The sequence below is a fragment of the Mustela erminea genome, chromosome X (genome assembly GCF_009829155.1).
Source record: "Mustela erminea isolate mMusErm1 chromosome X, mMusErm1.Pri, whole genome shotgun sequence".
NCBI classification, from domain to species: domain Eukaryota; kingdom Metazoa; phylum Chordata; class Mammalia; order Carnivora; family Mustelidae; genus Mustela; species Mustela erminea.
Window position 1 is genome coordinate 100815034 of NC_045635.1, and position 22455 is coordinate 100837488.

Sequence of the window (22455 nt, forward strand, 5' to 3'; positions counted from 1 at the left end):
GCCAAATTTTTAATCACAAATTAATATCTAAGAGCTTTTTTTTTCTTTTAAAGTTTTTATTCATTTATTTGACAGAGAAAAATCACAAGTAGACGGAGAGGCAGGCAGAGAGAGAGAGAGGGAAGCAGGCTCCCTGCTGAGCAGAGAGCCCGATGCGGGACTCGATCCCAGGACTCTGAGATCATGACCTGAGCCGAAGGCAGCGGCTTAACCCACTGAGCCACCCAGGTGCCCCAATATCTAAGAGCTTTTAAAAGAATTATTTAAGTAAACTCTACCCCCAATGTGGGGCTCAAACTCATGACCCCCTGAGATCAATAGTCACATGGTCTTCCAACTGAGCCAGCCAGGTACCCCTAATATCTAAGGGTTGTATAAGGTGTTTCCTTTTAGTTATTCACTAAAGCTTACTGAATGTCTACTATGTGTCAGGTATTTTGCTAGGGTCTGCCTATACAACTGAAAATAAGATGGACAAGGCTTCTGCCTTCATAGTACTTCAATTTAGTGAGAAGGCAAACAAGATTAAAAGGCAAACAAATAAATGAGGAAGGTTAATGTCAGGAGAACTGTTCTGAAATAAACAGTGTGCTGTAATAAAAAATAAATAGGGCGGACCTGTTAGCATGATTTAGGAAGGCTTCCATGAAGGAGAAACAATTAAACTGAGATCTGAGGAAAAGAATAAGCCAATTAGTTAAAGATTTGAGAGAAAAGGGTTCTAGGAATTAAAATGCATGACAGGAAGAAACTTTGTATATCTTACAACAGAGAGATCAGTAATACTTGAATAAAAAGGATACTGGTACTGTTAATTCTTCTTTAAATGTTTGGTAGAATTTAATAGTGAAGCGATCTGGTCCTGGACTTTCTTTGTTAAGAGGTTTTTGATTATTGGTTTGATCTTCTTACTTGTTTCAGGTCTATTCAGATTTTCTATTTCATCTTTTTTTTAAGATTTCTTCATTTATTTGAGAGAGAAAGTACAGGTGCATGCTCGTAAGATGGGGGTCAGACGGAGAGGAAGAGAAAAATCTTAAGCAGACTCCCAGTGAACTCAAAGCCCCAACTTGGGGCTCCCTCTCATGACCCTGAAATCATGACCTGAGCCAAAATCAAGAGTCCAAGCCTTAACTGACTGAGCCACCAGGTACCCCCTAGATTTTCTATTTCATCTTAAGTCAATTTAGTAATTTGGTGATTTATTGGCAAAAAATTGTTCAAAGTATTCATTTTGTATATTTTTTAAAATTTCTCTAATGTTTGGAATGATATTGCCTCTTGTATTTCTGATTTTTATTCTTTAGAATTTTTCTTAGTCTAGGTCAAGGTTTGTCAATTTTGTCGATCTTTTAAATAAAGCAACTTTTGGTTTTATGATCCTCTTTAATTTTCTATTCTGTATTTCACTGATCTCTGCTCTTTATTATTTTTTCTGCGAGCTTTTCGTACAATTTCTTTTTAAATATTTTGAGACTTGTTTCATAGCCTAAAATATGGTGTGTCCTAAAGAATATTCCATGTACACTTGAGAAGGATGTGTATTCTGTTGATGGGTGGAATGTTCCTGTATGTTTATTAGGTGTATTTGGTTAATACTGTTGTTTAAATCCTCTATTTCCTTTTTGATCTTGTGTTTAGATGTCTATCCATTATTGAAAGTAGAGCATTAAAGTCTCCAAGTATTATTGTAGAGCTGCCTATTTCTCTCTTCAGTTCTGTCAATGATTGTTTCTCATGTTTTGAGGCTCTTTTGTTTGTGCATATATGTATAGACTTCAATAGTCTATAATACTAGTCTATACTTCTATTGAAGTCTATACACATTGATTGTAGAACTATTTCTCCAATTCTGTCAATGGTTGTTTCACATATTTTGGGGCTCTTTTATGTCAGTATTACTTTATATAAAAAATTATATGCTCTATTATATGTCTACTTCTTTCTATTTTTTATTAATTATTTCTTCTTGATGAATTTACCCTTTTATCAATATATGATGTCATTTTTTGGTCTCATAAGTTTTTTGTGGTCTCATAACTTTTTTTTAAATTATAAAGATTTTATTCATTTATTTGTCAGAGAGTGGGGGTGCACACAAGCAGGGGGAATAGCAGGCAGAGGCAGAGGGAGAAGCACACATTCTGCCAAGCAAGGAGCCCCATGCAGGACTTGATCCCAGGACCCTGGGACCATGACCCGAGCTGAAGGCAGATGCCCAACTGACTGAGCCACCCAGGCATCCCTCATAAAAACTTTTGACATAAAGTCTATGTTGTCTGCTATTAATATAGCCACTCAAGCTCTCTTTTATTTACTGTTTGGGTGGAATATATTTTTCCATTCTTTTACTTTTAACATATTTCTGCCTTTGAATGCAAAGTGAGTCTGTTGTAGATAGTATATAGATGAATCATTTTTTTAAATCCATACTGCCAGTCGATCTTTTTTTTATTTAATTTAATTTAATTTATTTATTTGACAGAGAGAGAGATCACAAGTAGGCAGAGAGAGAGGAGGAAACAGGCTGCTTGTGGAGCAGAGAGCCCAATGCAGGGCTCCATCCCAGGACCCTAGGACCATGACCTGAGCCGAAGGCAGAGGCTTTAACCCACTGAGCCACCCACGTGCCCCCTGCCAGTCTATCTTTTAAGAGATGAGTTTAACTCATTTACATTTAATCTGATCATTGATAAGAGAAAACTTAATTTCTTAAAAAAATAAATATTTAGAGAAAAAAACAAAAAAAAGGTACACAAAATTTTTAAAAATTTTTTGAAAGGAAAGGCTGAATTCTGCCATTCTGCTATTTTCTGTATTGCTTGTATCATTTTTTTCCCTCAATTTCTTCAGTATTACCTTTTGTGGGGTTTTTTGGTACCACTTTGATTCCCTTCTCATTTCATTTTCTGTATGTATTTTAGTTATTTTTTGTATTGGTTACCCTGGGAATTGCAATTAAGTAGACAGTTGAGTATACAAATCTGGATGAAGTCAAGGCTAGAGAAATAAACTTGAGAATAATTGGTGTGTAGATGGCATTTAAAGCCTGGAAGTAGGTAAGGTCTTTTAGAATATATAGCCAGAGTAGAGAAGAAAATGCAAGATGAACCCTTGAGAACTTAAAAGCCTATCCTCCCTATTGGTGGGTATGTTTGTGTTTATCCTTTAAGTCCAATGAATAAGTGGCATAAGTGTCATTTGCATATCTCAGTGGGTCTCATTTCTGAAGACATTAAGACAAGAGCAGCTTTCCTGTGTTAACTAAGCATTAGAACAAGATGAACCCTATTTTTGCAGTTCTAAGGTTCTCTTTCAATTTCTCCTTTTTCTGTCATATTCCAGTATACTATCTACCAGTTAATTTCAAAATCATTTTGAAAATCAGGGGTGCCTGGGTGGCTCAGTGGGTTAGGCCGCTGCCTTCGGCTTGGGTCATGGTCTCGGGGTCCTGGGATCAAGTCCCGCGTCGGGCTCTTTGCTCGGTGGGGAGCCTGCTTCTTTCTCTCTCTGCCTGCCTCTCTGCCTACTTGTGATCTCTCTCGGTCAAATAAACAAACAAACAAAAAAGAAAAAAAAGAAAATCATTCAAAATCATTCAAGCTCATTTTCTTTTCAGAGCTACTATTGACGTGCTTAATTTTGTCTTTGGATATCAATCCCTGTCTAGAACCACGTATGTCTTGTTCGTCAACTATAGTTTGCACTCCTGACTTGACTTGACCAGCATTCTCTCAAAAAACATGTTCGTTTGTTTGTTTTAAGATTTTGTTTTTTTAAAGTAATCTCCATACCCAGCATGAGGCTGGAATGTACAATCCCAAGATCAAGAGTCGCATGTTTTACTGACTGAGCCATCCAGGCACCCTTCGAAAGCATATATTTAATCCCAAGGGTGGAAGGACTGGGGATGATTCTTAGGGAAGAGAAACTGCATTCACATTTTCTTGGGGAAGGCCAGGATTGTTATCTTTATATCTGAATGATACTGCGTTCCGACCCTTAAAACATAGCTCTCTGTAGGAGGGAGATGGGTTAAGAATAACCATGCCATGCCTACACTGAAAGTTTGAAAACTATGTAATAATAGAAGTTAATTGAACATAGTTTACCACTTGCTTTTTGCCTGATGTCTGACGCCTGTTATTCGCTGTATGCAGTCGGTTTTATCTTTGCCTCTCCCAGTAGCTTGTCACCTGGAAACAGGTGACACTGTTTGACTCTTGATATCTGAAAATCAGAGCATGGACAAGTTGATATTCTCAAATCCCCATTAGAAAAAAGCAGAACTAGGAAGGTGGGGACCAGTTCCTGACAATGGAGTAGAAGCATTTTCCAGCATACTTGTAATACAGCTAGCAATGTAGCAATGTGAAGAACATGACCCCTGGGCGCCTGGGTGGCTCAGTGGGTTAAGCCATTGCCTTCGGCTCAGGTCATGATCTCAGGGTCCTGGGATCGAGTCCCCCATCGGGCTCTCTGCTCAGCAGGGAGCCTGCTTCTCTCTCTCTCTCTCTGCCTGCCTCTCTGCCTACTTGTGATCTCTCTCTGTCAGATAAATAAATAAAATCTTTAAAAAAAAAAAAAAAAAAGAACATGATCCCTAAACTTGGAACGAGAACCTTTAGGAAAACTTCTCTGGAACCTGCCTTCCATTTTGCCTGATTTACAGAAGCTGGAAAACATATTGGCTAAACTACAAAATTGAGTTCCTAATCACCTCACCATGGCAACCCCATCATTGCCTAGACATATGCTGTATGTAGTCCTTGTGAGAACCCAAGTGTCTGTTAAAGGAGCCTACACGAGTCTTCTGTGGGGTTTTAACAGCCTTCAAGAGAAGTTCCTAGGTTGCTTTCAGGGTTAGGAGGGGCTTAGGCTTCTACTTTACTAGGAAAAGAGTGGTCAGTGGGTGATGGTACACATAACCAGGGCTTCTTAGCCTGGGTTTTCTTTATGGTCTGGGGGAGTGTCTGTAAACCTCTGTCAACTGAATGCATCATTTAATGTATATGTGTATTTTTCACCAGAGGAGAGAGGATTTGTAGCTCTTACTAGGTTTTCAGAAAGATTGCATAGCCTCCCTCGTACCATTGAGAGCCCTTGCCTTAGTTGATCTGTTAGGTAAATCCAAGTTTTGTTTAAACTTTAATTTTTGAACTTTATTTAAAACATGTGAAAACGAGTGGGTTAAAATGGATTTTTAAGAAAAGTATCCTCAGTTAGCATTAAAACCCCTAACCTGCTTGCTACTCTGTCATACTGGTAATTGATGATTATGCCACAACTCTTCTTAACTGTCAGCCCATGAAGTCAGCCATATAAAATGGCATACGGGGCACCTGGGTGGCTCAGTGAGTTAAAGCCTCTGCCTTCAGCTCAGGTCATGATCCCAGGGTCCTGGGATCGAGCCCCACATCGGGCTCCCTGCTCCACGGGGAGCCTGCTTTCTCCTCTCTCTCTGCCTGCTTGTGATCTCTGTCTGTCAAAGAAATAAATAAAATCTTTAAAATGGCATACAGTGTCCATTGAAAAGGGTGTTTCCCCTGAGCTAAACAGTGTCTGGAGAGACTCACTGCCCTTGAGGGATTGGTGTAGCAATGACTCCGGACCAAATTATGACGAAGGAATCAAAAATGAATGTTGCAGCTGTATACTGCCAGGTACTGTGCTTAATTTTCACAACCATCCTGTGATGTAAGTCTTGTCATCCTAATTAAGTGTAGACCAGTAAAATGACTTGCTCAAGGTCTTATAATCAATAAAGTGTCAGAGTTGCAACTGAACTCTCGTATTTCTTTCATTGCCTTGGATCTTATGGAGGCTAGGACCAGGGGTAGGGAAAGCATTCCAAGGCGTGTTTGAGCCAGGTTCTGGTCTTTGAACCTGAGAAGTAATTTGCTTACCATACCTTTAAGAGAGATGGGCATGACTCAGTGACTTTAGCAAGTACAAGTCCTACTGCTTGGGAGGCCACTGTTCTGTCCCCTTGAGCAACTCTAAGTCCTGATTCTGTTTTCTTGTTCTCTAAATAACACTGGCATTAGCCCACACTGAAACCACCTCCTCAGGATTTTGAAGTGCTGTACGAACAGTTAAGAGAGAGCATTGTCTAAAGCCATATGAAAGGACTGGAATTTGTCTGGTGAACAAAAATTTTGCAATCATAACACCTTTTACTCCCACGGCAAGCAGAACTTTTTCTTTGTGAAGGAAGCAAGCAAACATTTCATTTTCAGAATAATGATGATCTTTAAAGGGCCAGTGCCAGCAGTTTAGCTCTTGATTCCCTTCTTTTTACATTTAATGCCATCAGAGGAGAAAAGCAGACTTCTAGACTCATATTCTTCAAGCATCCATGGACTTTACTGAAAACTAATAAGTATAGTATTTCAAAGTGTGGACCACAACACCTCTGACATCAGAATGACCTGTGGGCTTATATATACCTCAGATTCCTAGACTCCATCCTAGACCCACTGACTCAAAATCTTTTGGTAAGGGCATTCGGCCCAGGAAAATGCAATTTAGCCACCCTTCTGGAGATTCTTATATACACTAAGGTCTGAAAACCACTGTAGTGGAATTGTAAACCCCATAATAATCCAAATTAGAATATATTTGCTATAATGACACTTGGCTAAAATGAATCCAATAACCACATTTCTTGAAAGAAAGCCAAGTTAAATGTAGCTATTCTGTACTGAATTCACATATGAAAAAGAGTTGGAAAAAAATCTGTGGATAGGAGCTATTGGGAAGAAAAATTTTTCCTCTATCCTTGTTTTTTTCGCTGATATAATAATCAAATTAACGTGGGACAGTTTGGCTCAGTCAGTTAAGCCTCTAACTCTTGGTTTTGGTTCAGGTCATAATCTTGGGGTCATGAGATCGAGCCCCATGTCAGGCTCTGAGCTCAGCATGGAGTCAGGTTGAGGTTTTTTTCTCTCCCTCTCCCTCTACCCCTCCCCCTGCTCATGCTCCCTCTCTCTCTCATAAATAAATACATCTTTAAAAGAAATTAACATCGAACTATTTAACAAGAGAAAACCAAATTTACTTATTTATGTATGGGGACCCCAGAAAGATGGTGAGACCCAAGGACAAGCCAGGTAATTGAGGCTTATGTGCCATCTTGAGCTAAGGAATGGGACAGAGGCCTGGGCTTCAAAGAGGAGGAGGATGATTCACAGACTGATAAGAAGAGCAGATGTTTGGTAATTAGATGTTTGTCCTGTCCTACAGATAGGTCATTCAGATACAAAAGTTATCTCTTGGTAATAAGCTCTCTTCCTGGACCAGGCCCCTTATCTAAATTCATTTAAGTAGTTTAGGAAGAGGCAGATTTTTTTCTTGGGTCTGCTGGGTCTTGATTACCTTCAGTTCAAAATAGTCTACATGGCATAAAGTAGCCCATTTTGGGGAGTCTTGTTCTGAACCCCTTCAGAGCTTTACTGTGTTTAAGACCTTGAAAAACTGGTAGACATACTCTCCAACACCCCAGAAGTCAGAACTAGTGTCATATCTTAAAACAAGACGGGGCAGACTTGGAAAGACTGACATAGGCAACTAACCTGGCATAACTGGGTAGAGGCAGGCACAGACTCCATTGTAGAGTCTAGGTGAAAGTCACAGTGCAATAGGCAGAACAGGTTACCCCCAAATATGTAAACAGCATGTGGGAGTCCAGGCTTGTAATTTACTGTGAGTGTATGAATATGTGTATATGTTTATGGAATGGGATGAAGCATTGCAATGGGGAATTAAGGAGTAGATTAGGACAAATATCCTCTTACATGATCAGGACTTGGTTAGCTTATCAAAAAATCAGTTACATCAGGAAATCTTAAAGAAGATACACATTTAAATAGTATATTTTATTCTATTAAAGATTTTGTTTACCCATTTGAGAAAGAGAGAGTGAGGGAAAGCATGAGAGGGGAGAAGGTCAGAGGGAGAAGCAGACTCTCTATGGAGCTGGGAGCCTGATGTGGGAGTCAATCCTGGGACTTCTGGATCATGACCTGAGCTGAAGCAGTCACTTAACCACCTGAGCCACCCACGCGCCCTTGAATAATATCTTTTAATCAAAGACATTCATTTAAGAGCTTTACTCCTATTTATTCTCTATCAAATGAAATACCTCAAAATATAATATTAGCCATACTTACTCTAGTCTTGTCCGAATATAGGAACCTTCGAATTATCCTAAACTCCATAGCTGGATTACTCACTTGGTAATGTGATTTGAGGGAAGGATGAAAAAGCATACCCCCCTTTTATTTAGTCCAGAGCCAAACTTCTGAGGGGAGTTGTATTTATTTTTTATTTAAAGATTTTATTTGAGAGAGAGAAAGCACAAACAGTCGGGGGTGGGGCGGGGAAGGGCAGAGGAAAGGGAGAGAGCCCAGCAGACTCCCTGATGAGCATGGAGCCCCACATGGGGCTTGATCCCAGGACCCTAAGATCATGACCTGAGCCAAAGTCAGACATTTAACTGACTGAGACACCCAGGTGCCCCTGTATGGGCAGGTGGGGAGGGCTTAGATGACAATTCTAGCTAATATTCTACCTCTTTTTATTACTTCACGCTAGAAAGGAAACAGTGTATCATGGAGGAAACCAATTACAACTTCTTTTGCCATTTTTGGGATACAAAGGGACAGATTTCTCCCTAATTTATCTATGAAGACACATGTATATAAAAATGTAAGAAAACAAGTGAGTGAGAAAGCAGTGTTTTTAAATTAAAGACATTTACAATGGGACAGAATAGAAAACCCAGAAATAAGCCCGCAACTGTACGGTCAATTAATCTTTGACAAAGCAGGGAAGAATATCTAATTGGTAAAGGACAGTCTCTTCAACAAATGGTGTTTGGGAAATTGGATGGTAACATGCAAGGGAAAGAAACTGGACCACTTTCTTACAACATAAACAAAAATAAACTCAAAATGGATTAAATACCTTAAGGTGAGCCGTGAAACCATAAAAATCCTAGAAAAGAACACAGGCAGTAACCTTTTTGACATCCGCCATGGCAACTTTTTCTAAATATGTCTCCTGAGGTAAGGGAAACAAAAGCAAAAATAAACCACTGGGACTACATCAAAATAAAAAGCTTCTACACAGTGAAGGAAACAATCAACAGAACTTAAAGACAACCTATGGATTGAGAGAAGGTATTTGCAAATGACATATCTGGTAAAGGGGTAGTATCCAAAATCTACAAAGAACTGATACAACTCAACACCCAAAAAACAAATAAAATATAGGCAGAAGACATGAGCAGATGCTTCTTCAAAGAAGACATCCAGTTGGCAAACAAACACATGAAAAGATGTTCATCATCACTTACCATCATGGAAATGCAAATCAAAACTACAATGAGATATCATCTCACACCTTTCAGAATGGCTAAAAATCAACGATACAAGAAGCAACAAATGTTGGAGAGGATGTGGAGAAAAAGGAACACTCTTGCACTGTTGGAGGGAATGCAAACTGATGCAGCTACTTTGGAAAACAGTATGAAGTTTCCTCAAAAAGTTGAAAATAGAACTACCCTATGTTTCAGCAATTGCGCTACTGGGTATTTATCCAAAGGATACAAAAACACTAATTCAAAGGGGTACATGCACCCCTATGTTTACAGCAGCATTATTTACAATAGCCAAGATATGGAAGCAGGCCATTATTATTATTATTATTATTATTATTATTTATTGACTGATAAATGGATAAAGAAGAAGTGGAGTGTGTGTGTGAATGTGTATGTATGTATGTGTATATATATATATCTATATATCTAGATATATAGATATATAATGGAATATTATTCAGCCATAAAAAAGAATGAAATTATTTCATTTGCAATGACATGGATGAAGCTAGAGAGTATTATGTTAAGCAAGATAAGTCAGAGAAAGAGAAATACCATATGATTTCACTTATATGCGGAATTTAAGAAACAAAGCAAACAAAGAGAAAAAAAGAGAGACAAATCAAGAAACAGACTCTTGGGGCGCCTGGGTGGCTCAGTGGGTCAAGCCTCTGCCTTCAGCTCAGGTCATGGTCTCAGGGTCCTGGGATTGAGCCCCACATCGGGCTCTCTGCTCAGTGGGGAGCCTGCTTCCCCCTCTCTCTCTGCCTGCCTCTCTGCCTACTTGTGATCTCGCTCTCTTTCAAATAAATAAATAAAATCTTAAAAAAAAAAAAAGAATCAGACTTTTAAGTATATAGAACAAAGTGATGGTTACCAGAGGGGAGGGGAGGGGATGGGTTAATTACATGATGGGGATTAAGGAGTGCACTAATGATGAGTACCAGCTGTTGTATGGACGTAGTGAATGACTATGTTGTACACCTGAAATTAATATAACACTGTATGTTAACTAACTGGAATTAAAATTAAAACTTAAAAAAAATAAAAACTAAGGGGATTCTTTCAGGAAAACCACCATATCTGGGTGGCTCAGTTGGTTAAGTGTCTGCCTTCGGTTCAGGTCATAATCCTGGGGTCCTGGGATTGAGCCCCATGTCAGCTCCCTGCTCAGCAGAGAGCCTGCTTCTCCCTTTCCCTCTGCCTGTTGCTCCCCCTGCTTGTGCTCTCCTGCTTTCTTTCTCTATCAAATAAATAAATAAAATATTTTTTAAAAAATTTTATTTATTTATTTGACAGAGATCACAAGTAGGCAGAGAGGCAGGCAGAGAGAGAGGGGGAAGCAGGTTCCCTGCTGAGCAGAGAGCCCCATGTGGGTCTCGATCCCAAGACCCCGAGATCATGACCTGAGCTGAAGGCAGAGGCTTTAACCCACTGAGCCACCCAGGTGACCCAAATAAATAAAATCTTAAAGAAAAAGGAAACCACTAAATGTTACTAATTTTCCCTTGATGAAGACATGTAACTCTAGGAACAGTGCTCAGTTGTTAAAAACAATAGTCATAATTTAGCAGTATCCCCTGTTTTTGGGAAAAGAACATTTGGATTTTTTATAATATAGAATTTGAACTCATGTCTCTTTGACTCTTGAACCCAGTGAGTCTAGATTGAAAATCTAGCATTGGATGGAATTGAGAAGGCATGAATGTTGAGGATAGATAACTAAGTAATAATTCAGTCTAGATATATTAAATTTCATCTCTTTCCTTCTTCTAATCATGCTTTGACCTTGCTATTTTTGAGGTACTCCATCCAAGGCAAAATTAGAAATAGGCCAAAAAGATATTATTTTTCTAATTTACATTTTTTTCAAATCTTTGTGTACTCACAGTTTAAAAGGTCACCTAATGCTATTAGATACATATATAAAAGCAGTAATCTTCCTACCTGGCCTCATTACTTTTGATTCCTGTTCCCTGAGTTATTTCTTCTGTTATTATCTTTGTATCTTAAAAATAACATGTTTTATTGTTTTTTTTTTAAGATTTTATTTATTTATTTGACAGATGATGATCACAAGCAGGCAGAGAGGCAGGCAGAGAGAGAGGGGGAAGCAGGCTCCCCACTGAGCAGGGAGCCAGATGTGGAGCTTGTCCCAGGACCCTGAGATCATGACCTGATCCGAAGGCAGAGGCTTTTTAACCCACTGAGCCACCCAGGCACCCCTGTTTTATTATTTTTAAAATTTATAACTTTCAGCTTTATCTGTTGATTTTATACTACTCATTATGAAGCTTTAGTCACAGAAATCTCCCTCTGCTCACTGACATATTTTTTCTTCTATTCTCCCAATATGTGGGTAAATCGACATTTGTTATTTACAGCTGTATAAATATGGTGGACAGCCACTGAACTAGGTAGTATGAATTTCTTTCTGTCATGGTCTGAGTGTCTGTGTCCCCCTAAAATTTATATGTTGAAATCTTAACCCCCCAGAGATGATGATATTTGGAGGAGGAAACTTTGGGAATTGACACGATCACGAGGGTGGAGAATTCATGAATGGGCTAGTGTTCTTATAAAAGATATCCCACAGATTTCCCTCACCCCCTTTGTCCTGTAAGGCTACAATGAGAAGTCTGCAGTGCAGAAGAGGGCTGTCACCCAACCCTACTGGTATCCTGATCTTAGACTTCTACCCTCTAGAACTGTGTTAAATAAATTTCTATGGTTTATAAGCTATCCAGTCGGTGATATTTTCTTACAGCAGCCTGAATGGTCTAAGGTATTTTCTCACAAATTCTATTTTTCTTTGGAATTGAAAATGGAATCATATTTGGTTTAGTTTTCTAAGTGACTATCATAAACTAAGTAGAGTTGTAAACTCAATACAGGAAGGCAGACACAGGAGTTAATTTGTCAGTTCTGGTTTTTTTCTTGGGGACCACTCTCCTAAAGTTCCCCAATGTGCCATTTCAGTTTGGACTGATTGCTTTCCGGTTCAGCTGTACAGCTCTCATCCTAGAATTTCCCCCACTGTTATAAATAAAATGTTAATTTCTTTTTTTTTTTTTTTAAAGATCTTATTTATTTATTTGGCAGAGATCACAAGTAGGCAGAGAGACAGGCAGAGAGTGAGAGAGGAAGGGAAGCAGGCTCTCTACTGAGCAGAGAGCCCGATGTGGGGCTCGATCCCAAGCCCTGAGATCATGACCTGAGCCAGAAGGCAGAGGCTTAATCCACTGAGCCACCCAGGTACCCCTCCCCACCACCACCACCAAAAAACCCCATGATTTCTGTACTGGCTTTGTTTTCTGGATCCCATGGTGCCATCTTTTTTAGTTTACTCACTTCTTACTGCTGGAGCTCATCCTTTATTTTTTGAGATGATACATGTCTCAAGTATCTTTAGTCTTTCTTTATATTTGATTGATATGAAGTATAGCATTTGAGGTAAAAAAAAAAAATCATTTTCCCTCAGAATTTTGAAGTTATGTGTCTTCTTTTTTTTTTTTTTTTAAGATTTTATTTATTTATCAGAGAGAGAGAGGGTGAGAGAGCGAGCACAGGCAGACAGAATGGCAGGCAGAGGCAGAGGGAGAAGCAGGCTCCCTGCCGAGCAAGGAGCCCGATGTGGGACTCGATCCCAGGACGCTGGGATCATGCCCTGAGCCGAAGGCAGCTGCTTAACCAACTGAGCCACCCAGGCATCCCAGTTATGTGTCTTCTTTAACTTCTAGTGTTGCTGTCGAGAAGCTCAGTGTTATTCTCTTTTGTAATCCAGTCTATGTTTCATGTTCTTACTCTCTGACAGCTTTTAGAATGGTCTCTCCAATTCTAGGTGTTTCAAAGTTTGATGATGTTGCGCCTTGTATTAATCATTGTGCTGGGTCTTTTACAGCTGTGAAGATGAGACACTTAGATGTAGATTTTTTTTTTAAAGATTTTATTTATTTATTTAACAGACCAAGATCACAAGTAGTCAGAGAGGCAGACAGAGAAAGAGAGGGAGAAGCAGGCTCCCCATTGAGCAGAAAACCCGATGTGGGGCTCGATCCCAGGACCCAGAGATCATGACCTGAGCTGAAGGCAGAGACTTAACCCACTGAGCCACCCAGGTACCCCTTAAATGTAGAAATTTTCTTCATTTCCTTAATATCCTTTTTATTTCTTATCTTCCTTGAAAGCACTATTAGTTTAATGTCTTAGACTGGTCCTATATTTTATTATTCCTCTCTTACTGTCTACCTCTTCATCCTTTTGTTCTAATTTTGAGGAGAAATTTTTAGCTTTCTATCAGTCTGTATTTTATGTTATATATATGTACATACATACACATATGTACCTATTTACATATATACACATATATATGCATATATTTAACTTCTAAGACTTCTTTCTTGTCTGAATTCTTATAACTTCTTTCTTGTCTGAATTCTTTCTTTCTTGTCTGAATTCTTATAGTGTCCTTTTAAAACTTATTTTTTATTTCAATTTAAATTCAATTACTTGGGCGCCTGGGTGGCTCAGTGGGTTAAGCCGCTGCCTTCGGCTCAGGTCATGATCTCAGGGTCCTGGGATCAAGGCCCGCATCGGGCTCTCTGCTCAGCAGGGAGCCTGCTTCCCTCTCTCTCTCTCTGCCTGCCTCTCCATCTACTTGTGATTTCTCTCTGTCAAATAAATAAATAAAATCTTTAAAAAAAAAAATAATAAATTCAATTACTTAACATAAAATGTATTATTTGTTTCAAGGTCAAGAATTTGTTTGCAAGGTCAAAGCATGTTACATCACCTGTGTAATGAATCACAGGTCTGTGATTCATTAGTCTTATATAATACCCAGCGTTCATTATAACACATACCCTCCCCAGTGTCCATCACCCCAGTTACCCCATACTCCAACCCCCCCTCCTCTCCAGCAACCCTTAGTTTGTATCCTAAGATCAAGAGCTCTTACGGTTTGTCTCCTTCTCTGGTTTTGTCTTGTTTCATTTTTTCTTCTCTTCCCCTATGGTCTTCTGCCTTGTTTCTTAAATTCCACATATCAGTGAGATGATATGATAATTATCTTTCTCTAATTTTGCTTAGCATAATACCCTCTAGTTCTATCTACATCGTTGCAAATCGCAAGATTTCTTTTTGATGGCTGCTTACAGCATCCTTTTTCTCGTTTCATAGATGCAATATCTTAAGTCTCTAAAAATATTATAGTTCAAAATTTTTTCCTTCTTTCTGTAATATCTGCTTTTATTTTGCGGGGGAGTTTTTTTGTAAATTTATTTTATTTTGCTTTATTTTTTAGTGTTCCAAGATTCATTGTTTATGCACCACACCCAGTGCTACATGCAATACGTGCCTTCCTTAATACCCACCTCCAGGCTCACCAAACCCCCAACCCTCCTCCCCTTCAAAACCCTCTGTTCGTTTCTCAAAGTCCACAGTCTCTCATGGTTTGTCTCCCCTTCCAATATCCAACTCACTTCTCCTCATGTATTATCTGCTTCTTACAAAGTATTTTTAATTAAAGATTTATTTAATTATTTTGAGAGAGCACAAGCAGGAAGAGCAGAAGGAAAAGGAAAGAAGGGTCAAGCAGACCCTCCCCTGAGGGCAGAGCCCAACACAGGGCTGGATCCCCCAATCCTGAGATCACAACCAGAACCAAAGCCAAGAGTCAGATTAATCGACTGCGCCACCCAAGTACCCCTCTTACAAAGCTCCCCTTTTGTTTGTTTTGGTCTTTTTTTCCAAGTTATAGTCTGTGCTCAAATATATGACATATGGTTCATGACTGTATATTCATATTTAAGAGTTCATATTTAAAGATGATTGGGAACCACTCCTGGCCATGATGGACTAAGTGGTGCAGACTCCTGCCATAAACAACTAGAAAACTGCACAAAATATATGAAATGACTATTCCACAGTCATTGGACTAGAGACAGTACAGGTCTGTGGTCTCTGACAGAAGGGAATAAATAAAGTGATTTTTTTTTTTTGAAGATTTTGTTCATTTGACAGAGACACAGCGAGAGAGGGAATAGAAGCAGGGGGAGTGGGAGAGGGAGAAGCAGGCTTCCCACCTAGCAGGGAGCCCCAAGCGGGGCTCGATGTGGGGTTCCATATGGGGCTGGATGCAGGGTTGGATGTGGGTCTCGATTCCAGGACCCTAGGATCATGACCTGAGCCAAAGGCAGACGCTTACCGACTGAGCCACCCAGGCACCCCACGAAGTGATCTTGATGACCATCTCAGCTTTCTGCTTCGAGGCACTTTCCTGACCCCAGCGCAGGGAATGGGTACCCAAGCAAAGCATGGAAGTCTCACTGAGTTAAGGAGTTAGACTGTAGCCTGAGGAGTCTGAGGCAGCTGGAATTTATCATGCTGGGTACTTTTAAATTTACCATGACTGGAAAGTTTATGTGTTGGCCGTCAACATATGCTACAAATCAGTGTCATTTTATTGTTGTTGTTGTTGTTGTTGTTTATACCCCTGCCCCCAAAGTGCCTGGTGGTGAACATCTGCCAGCATGCCACTGGCAATATCTGTTGTCCATAAGTATATTTTGACTTAGAGAAATGGGACAGAATAGAGTCCAGAAATAGACCTACATATATGTTTTCAATAATGTTTTTCTCTTTTTTTCTCCTTTTTTAAGTAAGCTCTGCACTCATTGTGAGGCTTGAACTCACGACCCTGAGATCAAGAGTCAAGTGCTCCACCAACTGAGCCAGTCAGGTGCACCCTGTTAATTAATTTTTGACAAAACCACCAAGGTAATTAACTAGAGAAAGGATAGCTATTGCAGTAAATGGTACCAGAACAACTGGATAACCATATGGAAAAAAAAAAAAAAAAGAACGTTGGCCGTTACCTCATATCACACACAAAACCTACTTTAAATTGATTATGGAACTAAACATAAAAAAAACTAAAACTGTAACATTTCTAAAAGAATCTGTGGGAGGAAATTTTTGCAGCTTTGCACTAAATATAAAAGAAAAAAAACTTCTTTTCCTCAAGAAGAAAATTGGAAGGCAAGTCACAGGCGGAGAGAAAATATGTGCAATACATACATCTGATAAAGGACTTTTATCCATAATAAACGAAAGACTCTTACATCTCATTACTAAGATAAGTGATACAATAAAAATGGGAGAAAAAGATTTAAACAGACACTTTGCAAAAGCATATATGGGTAGCCAGTAAGTACATTAAAAGATGTTTAACATCATTAGTCAACAGAAAGATATAAACAAAAAATACAATGAGTTACACATACAAGAATGGCTAAAATTCAAATCACTGACAATCGCAAGTGTTAGGGGCAGGATGTGGAACCACTGGGACTTTACACATTGCTGAGGGTTGTATAAAATGGTATAGCTACTTCCAAAACTAGTTGGGCACTTTTTTGTAAAAGTCAACATACTCTGCAGCCCCAGCAGGCTCAGTTGGCAGAGCACATGACTCTTGATCACAGGGTCTAAGTTTGAGCCGCACACTGGGCATAGAGTTTACTTAAAAAAAACACAACCACCCAGAATTTTTAAAGAAGTCAACACACACTCTTACTATGTTACCCAGCATTTGGGGTTCTACATACTTGTATATTCTAAATAAAACGAAACCTATGTCCACAAAATAACTTACACGTGAATGTTTATAGTAGCTTTATTTGTTAAAGTTCCAGACTGGGAATCCATACTGGGAAACCAAAATGTGTATCAACATTTAAATGGGAAAAAAAAATTGTGGCATATTAATAAAATAGAATCTTCATAATAAAAGGAACAAACTGATACGTGCAACAACATGAATTAATATCAAAGCATTACATTGAACAAAAGCAACCGGATACCAAAGAATACATATTGTATGATTCCACTTAGATGAAGTATTGCAATAAGCAAAAGTAATCTATAGTAACAGAAAGTAGATCAGTGGTTGTTGGAGACCAGTGATAGGGTAAGGGTTTACTGCTAAGAGGCGGGGGGGGGAGCTTTTTGTTGTATGAAAATGTTTTATATCTTGATTGTGGTATATGCCAGTGTAAATATTTGTCAAAACTCATTTAACTATATCCTTAAGTGGGTGCATTTAGAGTTATACTCCAATAATGTTGGCTCGAAAAGAAAGTAATGCCAACTGTAAGTTATTTATGGGTAAGCGGAGTGTATCTTTTTGGGGGCCTCATATTGGGTGACAAGCTGGTTTTTTCCTTAGAGGACCACCAAATGTCAGTAGAGTCTTTCCAAAACAATATAGTTTTTTATAGAAACAACTATTTTTTTTGGTACAGTAATGTATTTTTTTTTGTATGTGTGGAATTACAGTTGCCCCTGAACAACATGGCTTAATCCGCACAGGTCCACTTATATGTAGATTTTAAAAATCAACATATAGTACAGTACTGTAAATGTCTTTTCTTTTATGATTTTCTTAGTAACATTCTCTAGATTATTTTATTGTAAGAATATAGTATATAATAAATATAACTTACAAAACATGTTAATAAACTGTTTATGTGAACTATAAGGCTTCTAGCCAGCTATTAGTAGTTAACTTTTTAGGGAATCAAGTTATACATGGATTTTCAACGGCATTGGGGCTAATACTCTTATTGTTCAAGGGTCAAGTATATATTTTATAATTATAAGTACAAGTGGTGTACAACAGATTCATGAACCAAAATAGTTGACTCTTTAAGCATTCAATTCAACTAGTAGAAATTAAAGGTATGAGTGAATTCTGCAGCACAGTCTCCGTGCTACGAGCATTAAGCATTCTACAGACATTAGTATGTTTTGCAGAGGACTGAGAGCTTCGCTTAACCTCATTAGTCAACCAAGTAGAGTCTGGTTAAGAGAGCTAAAAAATCCAGGCAGCCATGGAGCAGTCTACAACAGAGGAGTCCTATCGGTTTTATTTATTTATTTATTTATTTATTTATTTATTTTTAAGATTTTTAAAATTTATTTATTTATTTATTTGACAGAGAGAGATCACAAGTAAGCAGGGACTTGATCCCAGGACCCTGAGATCATGACCTGAGCCGAAGGCAGCGGCTTAACCCACTGAGCCACCCAGGAACCCAGTCCTATCGGTTTTAAAAGGTTTTTGCCACTGGGCTAGAGATGCAAGGAAGCACTTTTGTCCTGAGAAAGGTGACGGGTGTTGGGGAAATAGAATTAGACATAAAATCTCTTGCCAATGCTGTAAAATCTCTCCACAAAATGTGGAAATGATGAAACAGTATTATTATTAAGTAAGGATTAAAACAGACTGTGATGCATCACAGGTAATCTCCTAAAGAGATTATAGAGACAAAAAAGAAATCTTACCCTATTTACATAACCAGGCAGATACAATTCATTACATACATGCTGATTGTTTTTTATCAAAAGAAAAATAAAATTTCTCATATCTTTTGACAAGTAGGAAGTTACATCTTGGAGCTGAATTTCCATAGACAGGGAAATAGCCCCACCCTTCCTGAAGTTCATTTTTCAAAGAGAGGGCTCCCTTCGCCCCTAAGAATGGTATTTCTGGGATGCATAACCACCAGGAAGCTTATTTACTATTTAAATAGATTTACATACATCTCAGAGGCAGAGTTGGCATTTATAATCTCAAGTTTTCTAAAGGAAAAGCTAAAAGAAGAGGGAAAAGAGTTCTTTTTAAGCATTAGGAAAAACTTTAAATTCTTTAGATTTGTATTTAACCTTATAATTTCCCCTTTCTGTTAACTATTTTTTAGGGAACTACAGTTTTGTAATTATCTACATAGCCATTTCTACCTTTCTCTAGCAACAGTCTAAATATCTAGCAAGTCCATAGTAAAATACAGAACAAAGCAGTTATCAGAATTACAGTAGGATGAGTTTTAAAAATTAGTATAGTATGTGCCTTGGGAAAAATGTTTAAGTGTATCTTACCAATGGTGAATGATTAAAGCATATTGCTAATTAACACAAAAGTGCACAAATATTCTCCTAGGAGCCATTAATTTTACAAACTGTTGTGATGTCTTTATTGTTTGTACTTTCAAATAACTAACTACTTGAAAGAAAATGAACTAGAGTATTAATTTGAAATTTTTTATGATATCACATCCAATCCAAGCCTAATCAGTATTTTAACCCTGGAGCTTGTTAGTCTAAATTTTTTTTTAATCGTCTGCCCTTTTTTTTTTTTTAAAGATTTTATTTATTTATTTGACAGACAAGAGATCACAAGTAGGCAGAGAGGCAGGCCGAGAGAGAGGAAGGGAAGCAGGCTCCCTGCTGAGCAGAGAGCCCCATGCAGGGCTCAATCCCAGGACCCTGGGACCACGACCTGAGCTGAAGGCAGAGGCTTTAAGCCACTGAGCCATGCAGGCACCCCGATAGTCTAAATTTTTAACTACATTTTTTGTTAAAATATAATAAATTTCTCCTGCCTTTTCATCAATCATAGAAGGAACATTACAATTAAAGAATAAACTAGGCCCTCTGAGTAATTATTCCATCTGCCCAAATAATTCTCCCAGATGCAAAATAAAGACACTCATGGCCATTATCTAGTATCAAAGTACTACTATAAGGCACTCATTGCAGAGGTACAGATTGAACTTTGTACAGGAGGAAAAATTAATTTTTTCTGAGACCCTCCTGTAATAAAAGATCAACAATAGAAAAACAGACGTTTGATAACATATATACCTCTTACATACATGGAAGGTACTTAGAACTGAGTAACTCTCTGAAATGGCACACACCATCACCTTAAATACATCTCCAGCTAAAGGCAAAAGATGATGCTGGGGGGTGGGCGGTGGGCCCAGTGCTGGAAGGTTACCACGGGGTGAAACGCAGTAAACGAGACCATGATTGTTACGCAGATTTAAGTCAGTCCCTTCTCTGGAATAGAGTTCCTAGGGATTCTGTCATCTTCCTCTGCCTGCTGCAGGGAGGCACACAGCCTGACGCGTGGAGATTTCCTTTCTTGATGTGAGCATTTTGTGCAAACACCGGCAACTTCCGGTTTTTAGAGCTTCTCCTTGTCTGCTATTTCTTAAAACTAATTAAAGATAATCCGTATACCAAAGAGGCATATTTTGGGGTAACAAATTCTGCTGCCCCTCAACTTCCAGAGTTTAGTGCACATGGCTCTAATCACTTTAAGTCTATTTATAGGCCATTTTTCACCTCCATCCAAATCAGTAGTTATCCATGGATATTTCATTAACTATTATAATACAACAGGCATATTTATCTATCTATACTAGGGCTAGAAAAAACTTGTATCCCAAAGTGGTTAAAAGTGACATTAGACCAGTCTTCTGTAGTTTCTATCCATACATGTAAGATTTCTGTTTTTCCATTAATCAGGCCCTTTTCTACACCGCCCTTCTAATCAAACTAGTTAACAAAACATTTTTTGTTTCAAATTTGGGGCCCATGTATGATGCATATTAGTTTGACTCTGATATTATTAAGACAACTTAGTAATGAAGATAGTCTTATTCTTACTCTGCCAATAATCAGATGGATGGATTTATAAGCCCAGGCTGTGTCCATACTGGGAGAATGATTTTGAGCTGACCAGAAATGTGTGACTTTAGGAGCCACTGTTGGGCATACAGAAAGAAAAAGTAATGTAACAAACAACAGGGTTTTTTTCCGAGTCAAATGCATTTCTTATAGTAACTGAAATAACTACTGCTACTGTGACTAAGACAACAAGGCAGTCTGAGAATTGTATTAAGTTCATTAGAATACCTCCTTACAGATGAGTTCAGTACCAGTATCAGTCCCTCAAAAACAATTTAAGTTTCAAAGCTTTTGTGGCAACCACAATCTAGTCCTCCCGAGGAGCTGGCTTCACATGGGAAACGGGGATCTCTCTAGGTTATCTTTTACTCTGACAGCCACGCGGGTGATCAGCAGAGTTCAAGTTCGCCCTCCACGTGGTGAGGCCTCATCTTCTCTCTGAAACACTTCTATGTAAAATAAATTGCTCATTGTGATGGGGGGAAGAGGCGAGGACAGGGGCAGACTTCTTCGGGTAGGTCCCTCCAGGCCCTTCTGACTTTATGTCTCAGGGTTTCTAGGGGAGAGAGAAGACATTTTTAAGTACTGAACACGACTATGAAAGAATTCAGTTAAACGGGCAGAAGACATGATTTCAGACCCAAATTGACAGTTCTGATGTACTGGATGAAAATTTACTTCTACCCTTCAGTATTATTATATTCTTCCAGCTGGTCTAAGAATTAAATTGACACGAGATAGATTAACAGGAGAAAAAACTCAAAGTTCAATTACATGTGCACAGAGGCCCAATCATGAAACTGTGAAGTCACCAAGGCAGGTAGTTTTTATACTTAGCAGACAAAAAGACAAAAAAAATCTGTGAGGAATTGATAGGACAAAGAAAGCTTAACTTTGGGAGATTCAATTAGTAACAAATTCAAAACAGAATTTGAGCTGTGGTAGTAAATTTGTAAAAAGGAACAAGGGCTGTTGATCTAGCCTTCTTGGCTCTAAATTTCTTATCTGTGGTGAGCTGATGTCTCTTTACCTCCTGTTATAGGGAAGGTAACTTTCACATTTATTTCTTACTTTGTGGAGGCAAAGGAGCAGTCAGAGAGTTCTTTCTGCATTGGCTGTCTTTTAAGTAACCTTTATTTAAAATGATCACTATGCCAAAGAGGCATATTTTGGGGTGGTCTGCCCTTGGCCCCTATAGTACCAAACATAGGTTCAAAGAAAGGGGTAAGACTATTAATAGTTTGCGATGATCGCTCTAATTTTTAACAAAGGTTGTGGTAACTCTCCAGGCGACTTTAAGCCACTAGATTGTTGAATTTTAGCCAGTGAGTTTGAGTCATCCATTCTAGTTGGAATATGATACCTTTTAGGAATCTACAACCATTTGCATAATTCCTGGACAATGGTGGACAGAAAAGGATTTCCTCTATCTGATTCCTCTGGGGTCCCCTCTGGGGATTATGTACACTAAGAGAACCTTTATCCCTGCATGAGCATTTACTTTTGATGAGGGAAAGATTAGGCCATTCAGATATCAC